This window comes from Sus scrofa, chromosome 9 (assembly GCF_054392235.1).
Source record: "Sus scrofa isolate SSC_HxYL_T2T_F1_AM1 chromosome 9, Sscrofa_HxYL_maternal_Yorkshire_Landrace_v2.0, whole genome shotgun sequence".
In the NCBI taxonomy this organism is placed as follows: domain Eukaryota; kingdom Metazoa; phylum Chordata; class Mammalia; order Artiodactyla; family Suidae; genus Sus; species Sus scrofa.
In genome coordinates, this window is record NC_139391.1 from 119,954,334 (window position 1) to 119,970,629 (window position 16,296).

Genomic DNA, 16,296 nt, shown 5'->3' on the forward strand with positions numbered 1-16,296 from the left:
AGGCCGTGGAAAGCTTTTTCTTTGGAGTCTTGATAGAGCAGATTCAGAATTTAAAAATGTGACTTCAACTTTTGTAAAATTTCATTGTGGGAAGGAAGGAGGAGAATGTTTACTAGCTACAAACCATTGTCTTTGACTTCCTTACATCAAAATGATAGTTTCTTTTCTGTTTGAATATATCCAAGACCCCTCTAAGATTATTCTTTGACCAACAAGGGAGGAACGAGTTCATAACACTCAGAAAGGGAAGATGAGACATCTTGATACTCAGTTCCCTGAATTACCCTCTCTCTTCCCTTACCTTCTGCTGTGGACTAAATTGTTTCCCCCTTAGCATTTATATGTTGAAGTCCTAATGTCGAGCACCTCAGAATGTGACTGTATTTGGAAACAGGCATTTAAGGAAGTGATTAAGTTAAAATGAGGTCATTAGGGAGGACCCTAATCTGGTAGGACTGGCATCCTAATAAGAGGAGATTAGGACACATGGAGAAGGGCCTGTCCCTTGTATGCACAGAGAGACAACCATGTGAGGACACAGCAAGAAGGCAGCCTAACCAAACCTACCAAAACTTTGGCCTTGGAATTTGAGCCTCCAGATCGCTGAAAAAACAAATTTCTATTGTGTAAGCCATCCAGTAGGTGGTATTTTTAATGACAGCTCTAGTAAATGAATGTATCTTCCAATTGGTCTTATATGGCACTGTAAGATTTTCTTTGGTTGCCAAGGGAGAGGGGAAGGGAGAAGGATGGACTGGGAGTTTGGGGTTAGTAGATGCAAACTATTGCATTTGGAGTGGAGAAGCAATGAGATCCTGCTGTATAGCATAGGGAAATATATCTAGTCACTCGTGATGAAACATGATGGAGGATAATGTGAGAAAAAGAATGCATATGTGTATATATATATGTAAATGTATATATATGTGTGTGTATGTATATATATGTATGTGTATATATATATATATATATGTATGACTGGGTCACTTTGCTGTACAGCAGCAATTGACACAACATTGTAAATCAACTATAATAGAAAAAACAAAAATCTAAAAAAAAAATTCCCTGGAGTTCCCATTGTGGTGCAGCAGAAATGAATCTGACAGGAATCATGAGGTTGTGGGTTCAATCCCTGGCCTTGCTCAGGGGTTAAGGATCCAGCATCACCGTGAGCTGTGGTGTAGGTCACAGATATGGCTCAGATCTGGTGTTGCTGTGCCTCTGGCATAGGTAGGCAGCTGTAGCTCCAATTAGACCCCTAGCCTGGGAACCTCCATATGCCATGGCTGCGGCCCTGAAAAAAGGACAAAAAAGACAAAAAATAAAAAAATTCCCTCTGCTAAATTTACTTTGATCACATCAATATTCTTTTGAAAAAAATGAAGGTTTAGCTTCATATTCTGGCATTCATGACCTTCAAAAATGTAGCCTCAGTATGCCTTTCTCCACTTAATCCATATTACACAAACCTTTTCTAGTAAAATTTCTCCCTATCATCCTCACAAGCTATGCTTTATACTTTATGTATTCATGTCTTTGCTCATTCCACCTGGAATATTGCAATTTCCATCCTTTGAAATTTTACCCCATCCCTCAGTGTTCATCTTAAATACCTACTGATCTACAAAGCCTTTGGCTATCTTGACTAGAATTTCTTCATCTTCTGAATTCCTACAGCATTTCGTCATTGTGTATTCACAAGTCTTATTCCTCCTGTTTTTAGGATAAGATGCTAAAAAGTGCAACTTGTATTTTTATGCCTATGTGTAAAGTTTCTCACACAAACTCCAAAGAGAAAGTGATTAATTCATTTATACATCCACATTTTCTCTTAGCCACATGTTTTATTAACTTGTAGAGGGCACAACAGAAAACAAAACAAACATGGTCTCTGCCCCATGGGACTTATATTGCATTGGAGGAACAGATAAATGAGTAATCAGGTAGTTATAAGTTGTCATTCATACCTCGATAGATAGTAATGTCATGGCCTATTTCAGACAGTGTGCTTGGTGAGGGCCTCCTAAGGAGATGCCATGGAAGCTAAGATTTGCAAAAGAAGAAACCAGCCCCATGAAGTGGGATAAGTGAGTGTAAGGCTCCTGGGTCAGAAATGAGCTTGATGTGCTCCAGCTAGTGTGCTCAGAGCACAGTGAGCAAGAAGAATGGCAGGAGGTGAGGGCCAAGAGGAGCTGAAGACCAGGTGAGGACCAGGTCCTTCAGTGCTTTGAGATGGGGATTATGTCTTCTTAGGAAGCCTCCAAAGACTTTTAGGCAGGGAGGTGTTGTGGCATGTTTTAAAAATCTCTCTGCTGGAGTTCCCTGGTGGCCTAATGGTTAAGGATCTGGTGTTGTCACTGCTGTGGCCCAGGTTTGATCCCTGGCCCAGGAAGTTCAGCATGCTGTGTGCATGGCCAAAAAAAATCTGCTGGGCAGAGAATGAATTGTAAGAGAATATGGAGCCTCATTAGGAGGCTGTTTTGGTATCCAAGTTAAAAGCTATTGGTCATAAACAAGGGTAGCAGTGAAGAAAGAGAAGTGGGTGGGATGTGACATTTTGGAGATGGGAAATACAAATGGATAGGATATGGGGAAAGAGAGAAGAAGGATCAGTCCCAGATTTCTGTTTCCATTAACAATGTTTTTTGTTTTTAAATTGTAAAGTAGGACTTGATTATTACAAAATAACTCCTAAATTTGTTAAATCCCACTTGTCAAGGTTGATATCTTTAATGGTATCAACATATACATATTTAATGCTTGTGCGCGTTTATAGTGAGGAAGAATGTCATTTGAAAAAAACCCAACTATAACCATTTCTGTCTTCCTTGGGCATGGCATAAGACTGTTTTAGGTAAACTGTCTTGCTTAGGAAAATTACCTTGGTGGGTCTTTTTGGTGAATGTCCTGTGGAGAGAGGGGAAAACAAAGGGAGAAGTGAATTACCCAGAATAACAAGTCAGAGGATATCCCTGGCTGTGGGTAGCCTGAGAGAGAGGCTCAGAAAATGAAACATGGGGGACCATCTCTTGAGGGGGGCATTAATAGGGGGCTGAGGAAGTCCTTGACTGGTGGGACATTTTCTGTGACAAAAGTGGTCAGGGAACTTTAGAAAAGCATTGACTAATATTTCTATATTCTCAGCTTTGCTGTACTCCTTCCTAAATTTTCAGTAAACTTCAGTTACACACAGTGGCTTTAATCTGGTGTGCTTTAGCCTTAAATAAAAAGAAATTGCTATTTAGTGTGGGCAGGGCAGTGTTGGAGGAGAGAGCAAGTCCAAGAATTTAGTCAGGTAGTCATGGAGAATCAGGCGGCAGAGTGGACAAACAGAGGGGAAATAGACATCATTTCTTCTCCCTATCCTATAGGTGAGGAATTCCCTCAATTTGGAACTTAGGTATTTGTGCTATTTTATTTCACTAGCGAAAAAAAAAAAAAAGCATTTTATCCCTAAAGCCTGGACAGCAGAATCTGATTGCTTGTGTGTGTGTGTATGTGTGTGTGTGTAATATATGAAATGTATTCATCTGTAGATGCAGATATCTGACAGTAGATCTTTCTTATTTAAAATGTCTCACATCCCTGACAAGGTGGGTAGCAGGCAGGGGCTCTGAAATATCAGGGTCTTGTGTGCTCCATAAATAAGAGTAGGCAGAATTGTTAAATGACTTAAATTTAGGCTTTTCAATTATAATACGTTCAACATTTAATTACTCTGTATTTGAAAGGTCACAAGAAACCAAGAGTTAAAAAAAATAGTGTTGAAACTGGAAAAAAAAAAGTTTAATCAATTTCCATTCAAACCAAGATCCTTCTTGCATTTTTTTCCCTTTGGGGAGGTTATGGGGTAGATAGACGTTGTGGGGAACAAGACGGTTATTGTTTTTGTGAAACTTTTTGGTTTTGACTCTGACCTTTATCTTATAGTAGAAGGTAAAGTGTTCTGTATAAAATGGAAGAAACCTGTGGTGAGGAGTAGAGAAACCATAATTGGGGAAGCTTTGATATGGCCTGAGACCCCCTGTATTCTAGGGAGAACCATTCAGTAGCAATTTAGAACTCTAAGCAGGACAGTAGGGTGGCCTGCAGTTGAATTCCAAAGATCAGTAGTCCAAGGACATTTCATAGGCTCAAGAAGTCTATTTGTCTTGCCAGTCTTGATCAATACCATCTGCTCTCCTCTTAGCTGTATTTATAACTCCTCTTGTTTCCCGTTTGGTTTAGGAAAACACAGGCACATGCAGATGCCTTCAGAAAAACAAATAACCCCCCCCCCCCATATCCTGAGGATTACTCAGGTCCAGCCACAACCACATCCTTCCAGATGTGCCTATTTCCATAAGACCTGCCTCTTAAGAAGGTGGGAGGAAGAAAGAAGAAACATGAAAGGTTTTAGATCCAGTTTACCCTGTAGTATTTCCCAGACTTATGATATGCATAAATTATAAAAGTGAGATTTTCTTCTTGAGTTGATCTTGGGAAACTTCTAAAGAACCTAGGTGTTTTTTTGGTAATAAAATACCCTGGGGCATTGTCAAGACTAAACTAGTTTCAAGGTTTTCTGCGTTATTAACTTAATATATCACTTTGCTTTCAACCTTTATATTATTGTGCTGTTATGTATTTGCACGCTGAGACAATGTGATTACTTCAGCTTTTTTTTTTTTTTTTTTTGCCTTTTTCCCATAAAGATTATTGTTTTCTTTGCAGTTAGACCTGTGCTAAACAGAAAGCATAATTGCCTTGGGACAGCAGATTCTACATGAAAGTAATGATCTGGCAACTTGTCAGAAGGGAAAACCAAATAACCAAATGAACAATCTGTTTTTCCCTTTCCTTTGGGCTCAATTGAAAGAATCCACAGTAAAGCTTCAGAAGGTGCTACCCCTAATCCCAGCTGGGGAATTCCTTGGTTCTTTCCAACAATTACGGTTTACCAAGAACTGTCCTTACTTTGTTCTGTAATCTAGAGCATTTATAACACCTCACTTGCCCAAGAAGTTGCCTTTTCATTGGCGTGTCTGCCTCTGACAGTGAGACAAGTGTAGCACTGAAGCAGAGAACTCCTTTAGGTCAGGGATAGTATCTTACTCATCTCTTCATCACTGGGGCTTAGCACAATGCTTGGTACAATGTAAAGAAAGACTATTTGCCTAGGGGTCCCGGGAGGATCACTTTTAGTCTCAAGATGGTGTTACTCTATGCATTCTGACCTAGCTTTTGAAAGTATTTCCCTGGTTCTTTGGTAAAGAAACTGTGAATTAAAATACCAGACCTTTGGGGATTGACTCTGAGCTGGGGAAGAGAATCTGCAATGGCAGTAGGGAAGTAGATGTCTTAATTGTGAGAGACTTACAGCGGCTAAGGGCTGGTCTCTTAGCATTGGTGGGGGCAAGGGCCCACTGCTAAGTGGTCAGACTTGTGTTGAGCAGAGCAACAATTCTAAGGGTAGAGCCTGCAGTAAGAGCAGCCAACATTCATTCAGTGAAACAGGAAACCCTGGGGTACCCAGGCAAAGGAAGAGACTTGGGGGCTTGGAGCTCTTGTCAACAAATTTCAGGGGCTGAGGAGATCAAAGTCATGTTAATTGCTACCCCTCAAAGGGGGGTGCTGGCATATGGCAGGATGGTCACAAAAATCATTCATCTCTTGGGTCATACAGTTGATTTGATGAGCAGATAGAAACAGCAGTCAGCATTCTTAACAAGTCCACGATGGCATCATTTTAGTGAGAGCAGGCGATTTGATAGTTCCCGAGAGAAAATCATACTCTTGAGCGGAGATGCCATTTTCCCATGAGGGAGGTGTGTTTGAGCAAGCTTGTTCTCTCTCTCAAAGGCCTCTGAAGATTAGATCAAATGTGCACTTGGGGTTTATGTAGGGGCGGCCCATAGGTGAGAGGCACCTCACTTAAGTTTGTGTGTGAGTGGGCTGAGCAAAGGGAGCAGGTTGCAAGGAGCCCCATAGACTTCAGAATATCATCAGTTCCAGTCCCATATCAGTGGTTGGCTGCCTGCCCACCTGCTGATCTGTCTCTAGCATAGCTTCACACTCAACCTTTGAAAGTGTTCTCACATGTAGATCCTGTTTATGTAAGAAGTTTGATCAAACACCCCCACAGTGCTTTAATTACGTACTGAAAGGGTATCCTCTCATACCCGCCCATGACTCAATGCACAGAACAGAAATGCTGCTCTCTTTTCTAGGCTCTGAATCTCTAAAGTGAAATCACCTCATGCAAAACCATCTATCTTTCAATCGGTGCTGCCCTGGCCAACTGACCTGCCTGGCTTGCATTACACACAATTAGGGGGTTTTGATTAAAGATATAACAAAGTTAATAGAAACCTGTCTCTTTTACAGTATTAGATTTCTTGCATTCTGAAGCTCTCCTTCCTCTCCTCTGTCCATTATCTTCATTCTTTCTGTTCTGTTAATCAGAATGATTTCTTGACAAACTTATTATTCAAACATGAGAATTTTTTTTTTTGCTTTTGAAATAGAAACTGCTTGAACTACTACACATTTTATCAGCAAGAAGACCAAAATTTCTCTTTTGTGTTTCTCCTACTTATATTGCCTAGGAACTTCAGGGTTAACTTGGTACAAGTAGGGACTCAAGCTGTTTCTAATGCTAGATATAGAGAGAACTGGGGTCAGTTCCTTGCCCACCACCCCTAGGACTGCTGCGGAAGACCAGACCTGTGCATCTCTCCAGCAGTGCTTGTCCACTGCAGCTAGGATGCCTTTGGTGGTCCAGACACCTCCATTGGGTGCAGTGGATCTTTATCTGCACCTGGCCCCTGGGGATATGGCTTTAGCAGAAAGCTTTTTTGGTTCACATTGACAGATATCCTGGAGCACAAGCTGACCAACACTGAGAGTTTTAGCTGGGTTCCAATAACTGCTATCTACCTCAAGGGCAGAGTCAACATACCCCACTTTTCCTGGTGAACATTATCACCCAAAGGGCAGCACAGTCTTTTAAAGCCACACAGAATTGAACGTCTTTAACAGCGTTCTCCTAGTAAAATAGTACTTCATTGTGTCAGATAAAATGTAACCATCATGAAACTGTTTTATTTTCCTTCTAGTCACATAGGAAGACTTTATTTTCCAGGCCTCCTTGCATCAAGGTGGCACCTGGGATGAGTTCTGCTCAGAGAATATGGCCCCATATGCCATACCTTTCCCAGACCTTGCCATAGAACCTTTCCATGTGCTCTTTCCCTTACCTGCATGGCTGGAAGTAAAGGATTTCAAGATGGTAGACCCACAGGTAGGGAATAGCCCAAGCCAATCTGTAATATCTCTTATGAGCATAAGAAATACATTTTCATTTTGTGAATTGTTGAGATTTGGGAGTGTATTATTGTAGAAGAGCCTACTCTTCCTTAACTAATACATGACTCAAGGCAGTTTGCTCTTCCTGGGCAACTTAGTCATTCAACTTATTTTGCATAACCAAAAATGTATCCACCCTTAACACAAAGATATATTTCATGTGGACTGACTCCTAAATATTCAAGAAGCTGGGATTTCTAGGACCACACATAGTATAAGAGTCAGCTTGGCTCTTACACTGTCATAACAAACGGCCTCCCAAATCCAAGTGGCTCATATCAATAGAGGCTTATTTCTTGTTCAGTTACATTTCCATCACTGGTAAGCTGAGGCTCTGTTCCATACCATCTTTGCTGTGGGACCCAGAATGGTGATGTAACCTCTATCAGGGGCATTGCCAGGCTTGTGGGAGAGGGAAATGGTGCCCAGTGAACCTCATACTGGCTCTTAAAGCTTTTGCTTATAAGTGACAAACATAACTTCTGCTTATATTTAATGGACCAAAGTGAGTGGCAAGTCATAAGACTAAGGCTAATGTCATGTAGGGTGATATATAATCCTGCAGGGCAGAAGGACACCACAAACTGGGGAAATAGAATATATCAAAGTATAGTAATGCCATCTACCAATATTCTCAGAGGATACCCTTCTTAATGTGTCTTGACAGGCATTCTGCTTTTTGTTTTTGTTTTTGTTTGTCTTTTTAGGGCTGCTCTTGTGGCATATGGAGATTCCCAATCTAGGGGTCAAATTGGAACTCTAGCTGCTGGCCTATGCCACAGCCATAGCAGCATCAGATCCAAGCCACATCTGTGACCTACACCACAGCTCACAGCAATGCCGGATCCTTAACTCACTGAGCGAGGCCAGGGATCAAACTTGCATCCTCATGGATGCTACTTAGGTTCGTTTCCACAGTGGGGACTCCCATTCTGTTATTTTTTTTAAAGGTACAGGATAGAATCCTGTTGAAACCTCATTTAATTTAAATTCTTGGAAAATATACTCCTCTCTAGCACTAAGTTTGGAAAGAAAAGGGCACACTTCTTAAAGGAAAGATAAGAGTATGAACTAACCTGAAATTTGGTGCTCTTTAAATAACATTATGCAAGAGGATATATGACCACTTTTCTCCCTTCTCTAGTCCACTTCTCTTTTTGCTAGCCTCATGCTAGAATAAATTTCTTGGACTATATTAGTTTTCTATTGTTGCTGTAACAAATGATACATTTAGCAGCATAAAACAACCCCCATTTATTATCTTATAGCACTGTAGCTCAGGGTTCCAGTCACAGCATCTGAGGTTGCTTTGAGTCTCACAGGGATGAAACAGAGGCATCAGCAATTGTCTGGAGGTTCAGGGCATGAGCTTGCTTCTGAGCTCATTCAGGGTTTGGCCAGATCCAGTTGCACATACTTGTTGGCCTGATGTATCTATTCTTTGTTTGTTGTTGGTCAGAGTGTACACTGGATTCTAGAGGCCACCTGCACTCCCTGACACATGGCCCCCTCTCTCCACCTCAAAGCCAGCAACAGTAGGTTGAATACTTCTACAAAAAAGTACTTCTCATGTTTCTAATCTCCCAGACCTTCCTCTTCTGTTTCATCTTGCTTCTGCTTACGTATTGTGCTACACCTTTCAGACTCTCCTGTCTCCACTTCTGCTTTTAAGGGTTCCTGTGATGACTTAAAGCCAGAATTGTATAATAATCCTGATTATCCTGTAATTCAGGATATTCTTCCTATTTTAAGGCCAGCTAATTAGTAAACTTAATTCCATTCGCAAAATCTCTTCACAGCAGTGCCTAAGTCAGTATTGAATAGCCTGGGGCATATCTTTAGAATTCTGCCTACCAGTGGGTTTTAATTAAACCTGTACACCAGATAATTACTTGAAAAATTTCCTCAAGCCTTTTCATTTTGTAGCAAAGATCAGTAGGTTTGCTGGTGTACAAATCTATTTCTCAGAGGAGAAAATTCTATAAATAAAGCAAGTCCTGTGCGCAGTGATTTCCCTGATGAGCCCTTGCAGTTGCGGACATAACTTTACGCTGTTTTTTCTCCCCAGCACTCTACAATTTGTGCCCTGTTGATGGTTCCTAGATGTTTACTGCTCTTTCTGCTGCTGTTGCTTTTGTGGCTATGACTGCTGCTGAACAAAATAGGCCCAAATCCACTTAAGTTTCAAGCAAATTCTGTGGGTCTGTGATGTACTCTGTGCACCAGAGTCTTTTACAATAGCCGGCTTCACTGAGCTCATAGAAATGGCCCTTTAGTATGGTTCGCTACCCATCAGCCTCAGCCTATCATGTAACTGCAGCTTTGGAGAGGAGTGGAGTGAAGGTGTTTGCATGTTATTTATTAGTAGAAAATCTGAAAGTGTGATGATTTCAGAAATTAATAACAGAAAACTTAGGTGGATTCTAGCGGAAGACTCTTTTATTCCCCACTCCATATTCTTCTGTGGCCCATGTGGGAAGGAAGTCCCACCAAACCTCCATCCTTTCTGGGAAATACCTGAGAGGGGATTTCTGTGTTTCTTTTCATCTCTTACATGCTCATCTCCAAGGGAGGAGGAGTAGCTAATTTTATGGGTAAGGGCCTGATGGCCTCTGGATTTCTGTGTTTCTTTTCATCTCTTACATGCTCATCTCCAAGGGAGGAGGAGTAGCTAATTTTATGGGTAAGGGCCTGATGGCCTCTGGCCTCTTCATTGTCTTATAGGGTAAGGTTTGCTTTAAAAACAGGGGAATAGACTTTACACTTTCTCTCCTGCACTGACTACAACATGGGTAGGTAAGGACAGTGTGCTCTCTCCTCTTCATTCTTCTGTGTAAGAGTTTTAGTTGGGTCAGTGCTGGAGTTGGCTTTTTGGAATCAGGCCTGGAGGTACCTTCACTCTCCTGGCCTTTCTTGCTTCTCTGTCCTACTGTTGACGGGCTATGGAGCAGCTGGCATCTGGGTAAGGATTTGTCATCTTCTGAACAAACTTGATTGACTCTTCCAAACTCTGGACTTAGGAAAATCCCGTTTTGGCTTCAGGTCCAAGCTGAGTGTTTTAGCAGGGAGCTTGGTACTGTAGGATCTATTGGGCCTTCATTAATATTTGTTCCCAGTTTGGCTCCTTGTGGATTTACTCAAGGATTACATCCCAGAGAGAAGCTGGGGACAATGATTGGCCCATGTTGGTCTCCAGCATTATGGATATTTCTATAATCTTAAGGTAATAATGAGACTTAGGCCTGGTGTTATATTCAGAATCCATAGAGAAAAAGATGGCTGGGTTTGACTACCATAAGAGTTACACAATGGATACGATGAAATATGTTTTTAAAAACAATAAATGTATTTTAAAAACAATACAAAAAAATGAAAACCTTAAATAGAAAAATCAGCAAAAGATGAACATTTTGGAATCTGGTCTTGCCTATCTCTCTGACCTCTTCTCCTATCACCTTGACCCTATATCCCAGTTTTTTCTTTCCTCCTTAGAATGTGCTAGGCTAGTCCCTGTCTCTGAGCATTTGTCTTTGCTACCAAATCTACATTTTATTTCCTTCCTAGCAATTTTTACCATCCAAGAATGGGGAGTTTGGGATTGGTAGATGCACACCTTTACATTTAGAATGAATAAGCAATGAGTTTCTACTGTACAGCACAGGGAACTATATCCAGTCTCTTGGGAGAGAACATGGTAGAACATAGTATGAGAAAAAGAATGTGTGTGTGTATACACACACACAAGCAATCATATATATATACATACACAATCATGTATATATGACTGGGTCACTACATTGTAGAGCAGAAATTAACACAACATTGTAAATCAACTGTACTTTAAAAGATAAAATAAATTTGTTTACATAACATACTAATTTTCTGGGATTGGCAAAACAAAGCAATAGAGATGGGTGGCTTAAACAATAAAAATTTATTTTCTCAAAATTCTGGAAGCCAAAGTCCAAGATTAAGTTTTCAGTAGGGTTGATTTCTTCTGATGCTTTTCCCCTTGAATTGTAGATGACCATCTTCTCCATGTTTTTTCACATGGTTTTCCCTCTGTACATACCTGTGTCCTAAACTCTTTTTATGAACACACCAGTCATATTAAATTCAGACCCACACGAGTGACCTCATTTTAACTGAATTACTTCTTTAAAGATAGCCACATTCTGAGATACTAGGAGGTTAAGACTTCAGCATGTGAATATGGAGCTGTGGTTGGAGATGGGGGGTGGGGACACAGCCTATAACACATATTATGTGGTTTATGTTCTCACTACCAAAATATAAGTTCTTTGGGAGACGAGATCTGATCTATTTTGTTAGATGTTGTGTCCAAAATACTCAGACTGGTACTTGGTATATAGGTTATACTCAAGATGTAAATATTTGCTCAATAAATGAAGAAACTCAAATAGTTTCGGTATCTACAGGATTAAGATCATTTGGATATCTATAGGATTTGATGACTGATAATATATGAAGGGCAAGGCAGGAAAAATCTTAGGGGACTTCTAGCTTAGATGACTGAATGTCTAGTGGTGCCCTTCAACGTGGCAGGAAACATAAGAAAATGATCAAGGCTTGAGCAAAAAACTATGGGCATGTTAAATTAGATACTTGGAATATACTCAAGCAGAAAAGTTAAGGAGACCTTCAGATATATAGCATGCGGAGAATGCAGTGAAGAAATCTTGGTTGAAAACATAGATTTGGGGATCAACGGTTCATAGTAAGTACTTCAAGCAGGATGGCAAACGAGATCATCCAAAAGGAACATGCATAGGAATAGACTTAGTACAGAAGTAAGGAAAATACTATGTTTAAAGATTGAGTAGAGAAAGCAAAGTTTTATTGAAGACAGAATGAGTGAGCAGAGATAGGGTATCATAGAATCAAAGGAAAAAAATTACTGAGAATAATGGTCAACTGTGTCAAAGGATGAGGAGAAGTATTTCTCAAAAGTTGTTCCAAGGAATAATTTTCCCATGAAATACTATTTGGAAAAAAATTCTGTGGTCAACTAAGTGTGGGAAATGCTGAAATCTACATACTTCTATTACAGAATCACAAAACAACTTAGCATATTAATGTTTCTGAGAAGTCTTGCAGTTAAAAAACTTGTACATTTTAATTTCTAATGTAAAGTTTCCAAAACTAATTTGACCTTAAACCTTTCCCTGTTCTTCTTACATAACTACTCTTAATAATAGCACACCAAACTGGAGTCCCAAGGGACACTCTTTGGGAAACAATGAGATAGCATAATCAATTAGGTAAGCATTGAATATATCCCTTGGCATTTGACAAGGGGTTTTGTTGGTATTGCTAGGGTGGTTTTTGCTGAGTGATGGGATATGAAGTGCTAAAACTAAGGCAGTAGGCATAATCTGCTCCTTCAACAAGCTTGACCCCAAAGAGGAAGAAGAAAAAAAAAAAGATAGGGCAGTATCTTGCTTGGACAGTTTGTATGTTAAATAAATATGTTTTGGGTGGGAAGGACATGGCCAAGTTCACAGATGATAGAGACATTCAGGAATGGTAGCAAGAGAGGTAGAATCATCAGCGGAAAAAGGTCTATAAGAAAATAGGAGAAACTGAGATTGGAGGAAAAGTTCTCCCCTTTCTAAGGACTGGAGAAAAGAAAAAGAGAAGATGCTATTGCCCACATAGGATAAAAGGTTGAGAAATCCCATGATATCCTCCTTTCCTCAGGCAAGAATACGTGCTCAGTTTGTCTTTGGTTCTGAACAAACGTGTTATCTTCCCAATCCCCCTCCCTGAAAAAAAAAAAAAAAAGTCTGATCTTGCTCATGTAAAAGTCCTTTCCAAATGTTGTCATTATTAACTGTTGTGGTCAGGGAGTCACTTCTATTTTGGAGTCTTATGTAGGCATCATTTTCCTGTGGCTTTGATCATCACATTCAAGTCTCTGCCTCTGGGGCAGACACTTGTCCTATGCATTTCTATCTCACCATTACCTTTCACACAGTGAGTGCTATAAATATTGTAGAATGATTAGTGAGAGACACGAAGCTCTATGGTTTGCCCACAATTGAGAATTCAATGAATTGCATTATTATAACCCAAAGAATCCTAGCACCAGAATGTAGTTACACAATTCAGTTTTGTACACTTTTTCAGTGGTAAGTCTTAAATTGAGAATTCTCCAGATCTGGTTCCTCTCCATTCAGTTGTTCTGCATTCTAGTTCCAGTTGATATTATTCCAGCTTTCTTTGCCTAGTTGTCCCAAGTGGGTTTGAGTTGTAGTTCTGTGTGCAAATCATTTACCAGAATGCAAAGCACATAACTAAAGCTTAGCAAATGATAGCTGTAATTATCATAGATTGAATCCCCAACCAAGGAGAACTTCATTACCAAGATGCAAATTTTCATATTTCTTAATTACATAGGTACTTTAATTCCCCGACTTCTCCACATTTTCTTTCACAGATCAATTTTAACAATTTAGTTCTTTTCCTGTTCCCTACCTTAATTTTTTCACCACCAAATCACTTATTTATGCTTATATATTCAGTATACTTATTTCCTTATATGCATATATATATATATGTCTCTTTTCATCTTTCTTAATTTTGAGCTGGTAAAACTGTAATGTAATATCCTTTTATTCATTTCTCCTCCAACCATCAGTTGCCAACTAAAAGTCTAAAAGACATCTTTCTTTTCACCATGTGTTCAACAAATATTTGTTGGGTACTCACTATGAATAATTACTGTCCCAGACACTAAAGATACAAACATGGTAAATATATCATTGTCTTTATGGGGCTTATAGTCTAGTGAAGGACTTAGGCAATGAATAAGTAGATATTAGGTAGTTAATAAAATTGCAATCATTGGCTTCTTATGTGGGTCACCAGACAATAGTAAAATAACTTAAAAGAAATGTGCATCTTGGGCTAGATGACTGAGCAGAAACTATTCCAGGATCTAAGAATATAGATAAGCTATATCTGAAATGCCAGACTAAAAAGGTGAAGGTAATTTATCAGGTTATATGTGAGATCAAGTCTATGAGGATTCACAATGGAAAAACCCCAAATGTGTTTTATCAGACCATGTGTGCATGACAGTGAGCAGCTTTTAGAGTTGTAATCTTTTTGGTTAATTCCACTGCTATTGTCTGAATGCAGCCCTACTTAAGAGTTATTGCTATAACTGTCTAAGAATCTGAGTCTATGCATTCAGATTGGAAGGCAGTCATGAAGCATACTTTGTGATTTGGATTTTCTATTTAGGTTATTCATCAGACAGGCACTTGTCATTGTATCAGTGGAAGCTGTTATCTCCCTATTGGATACCAGAACCTCTCTTTATTTCAGGAAACAAGTCTATTGGGAAAATACTTGGTTCAGCTATGGAGATGTTGAGTTTTTTGTGTCTATGAAATCTTTCACAAGAAAAGACCAGTTAGTTTACTGCATCAACTTAGAGTTTAAGAGGAAGATCTGGACTGGAGACAAAATATTTGGTATTTTCATATCCATTAGGAACAGATGATGACATTGCCCAGGTGATGTGCTGCATTTTGTATTATTTAGAGCAGAGTGCTGGGTAGGGAAAAAAAGCGAGACTGAAAGGGCTAACTGGGAGAAAGTTGAGAGGGTCATTAGATTGGTGGGTCTGTTTAAGATAAAAAGCAGGTATTGGGAGGGTAGCTGAGCAAGAGAAATGGAAGAGTAAGAGAGTGGGATGACTGAATTTAATATTAGAATCTGAAGCAATTCTGAGGGACATAGTTGTAGATGTGCCTGTGGAGTGACTGACAATGAGGAGGAGGATTTCTAGGGAAAGCAAAAAGGAGAGGCTGCACAGAGCCATGGTAATGATGGAAGTATAGATGATATTAAATCCTGAAGGGGCTTGGATGTGAACAAGAACTGCTTGGTGTGGTGGGCTGCTATATGGTGAATACAATGGCCCCCAGATGCCCTCTGGAGAGACACCTATGGTGTGGAGGCACTTGAGTTCTTTTAGAGTCAGTCACAGCTTGGGATAGGTTGAATTTGTGTGTGTGTGTGTGTGTGTGGTTTTTAGGGCCACATTTGTGGCATATGGAAGTTCCCAGGCTAGGGGTTGAATCAGAACCCTAGCTGCCAGCCACAGCCACAGCAACTTGGGATCTGAGCCAAGTCTGCAATCTACACCACAGCTCAGGGAAACACCAGATCCTTAACCCGCTGAGCAAGGCCAGGGATCGAACCTTCATCCTCGTGGATGCTAGTCACATTCGTTAACCACTAAGCCATGACAGGAACTCCAGGATAGGTGGAACTTTTGAGGGAATGTTGGTTGTTGAGGATGGGGCAGCTGAGGTTTTTGTGGATCTCCATTCCATTGGTTCTGGGGTCAGAATTGTTGGTGTGTAGATTTACACTGGGGCGTTGGGGTGGAGGTTTTTCTATGAGGGGTCTGTACTCCAGGAGTTGTGCCCAATGCAAGGACTCCATGCTGATCATTATCCCTGATCTTTTCAAGTGTAGCCTCCATCCTATGGGAGTTTCTACAAGCTCAGGCAGGGCCTTGGAGAAAAATCAGGGCTCTATCTGACTTTATTTCTGAGTGCCCTAGGAAGTGAATGAAGAAATAAAGTTGAAGGTGGGAAATGGAAGCTATTTGGGGCATCGTGAGTTGAGCTGAAAGATTAAAAAGAGTGAATGAGTACCAGGGACAAGATCAGAGCCCAGTGAAGGACCAGAAGTCACTTGCCAAATCATTAAACCAAGGAGGTGAAATGAGAATAAGTATGTCACATACCCAGATAAAAAAGAGAGTGATAAGATATGGAGTGGATGGAAATTGAGATCTAGTTACTAGGGTGAAAGAAAAAGGAGTTTGATTATATGGTACATAGTATATGGTTGGTGTGGTATTAACAGTATGTCCCCATTTTTGCATAAGCAATATCATTTAAAAAT

General features: G+C 40.1%; 1 long non-coding RNA gene across 4 annotated transcripts in view; it reads left to right on the forward strand.

Moving 5' to 3' along the window:
- Positions 1 to 16,296, forward strand: part of LOC146400119 (uncharacterized) — a 359,144-nt gene that overhangs the window by 47,274 nt on the left and 295,574 nt on the right. The gene's annotated exons all lie outside the window — the stretch shown is intronic.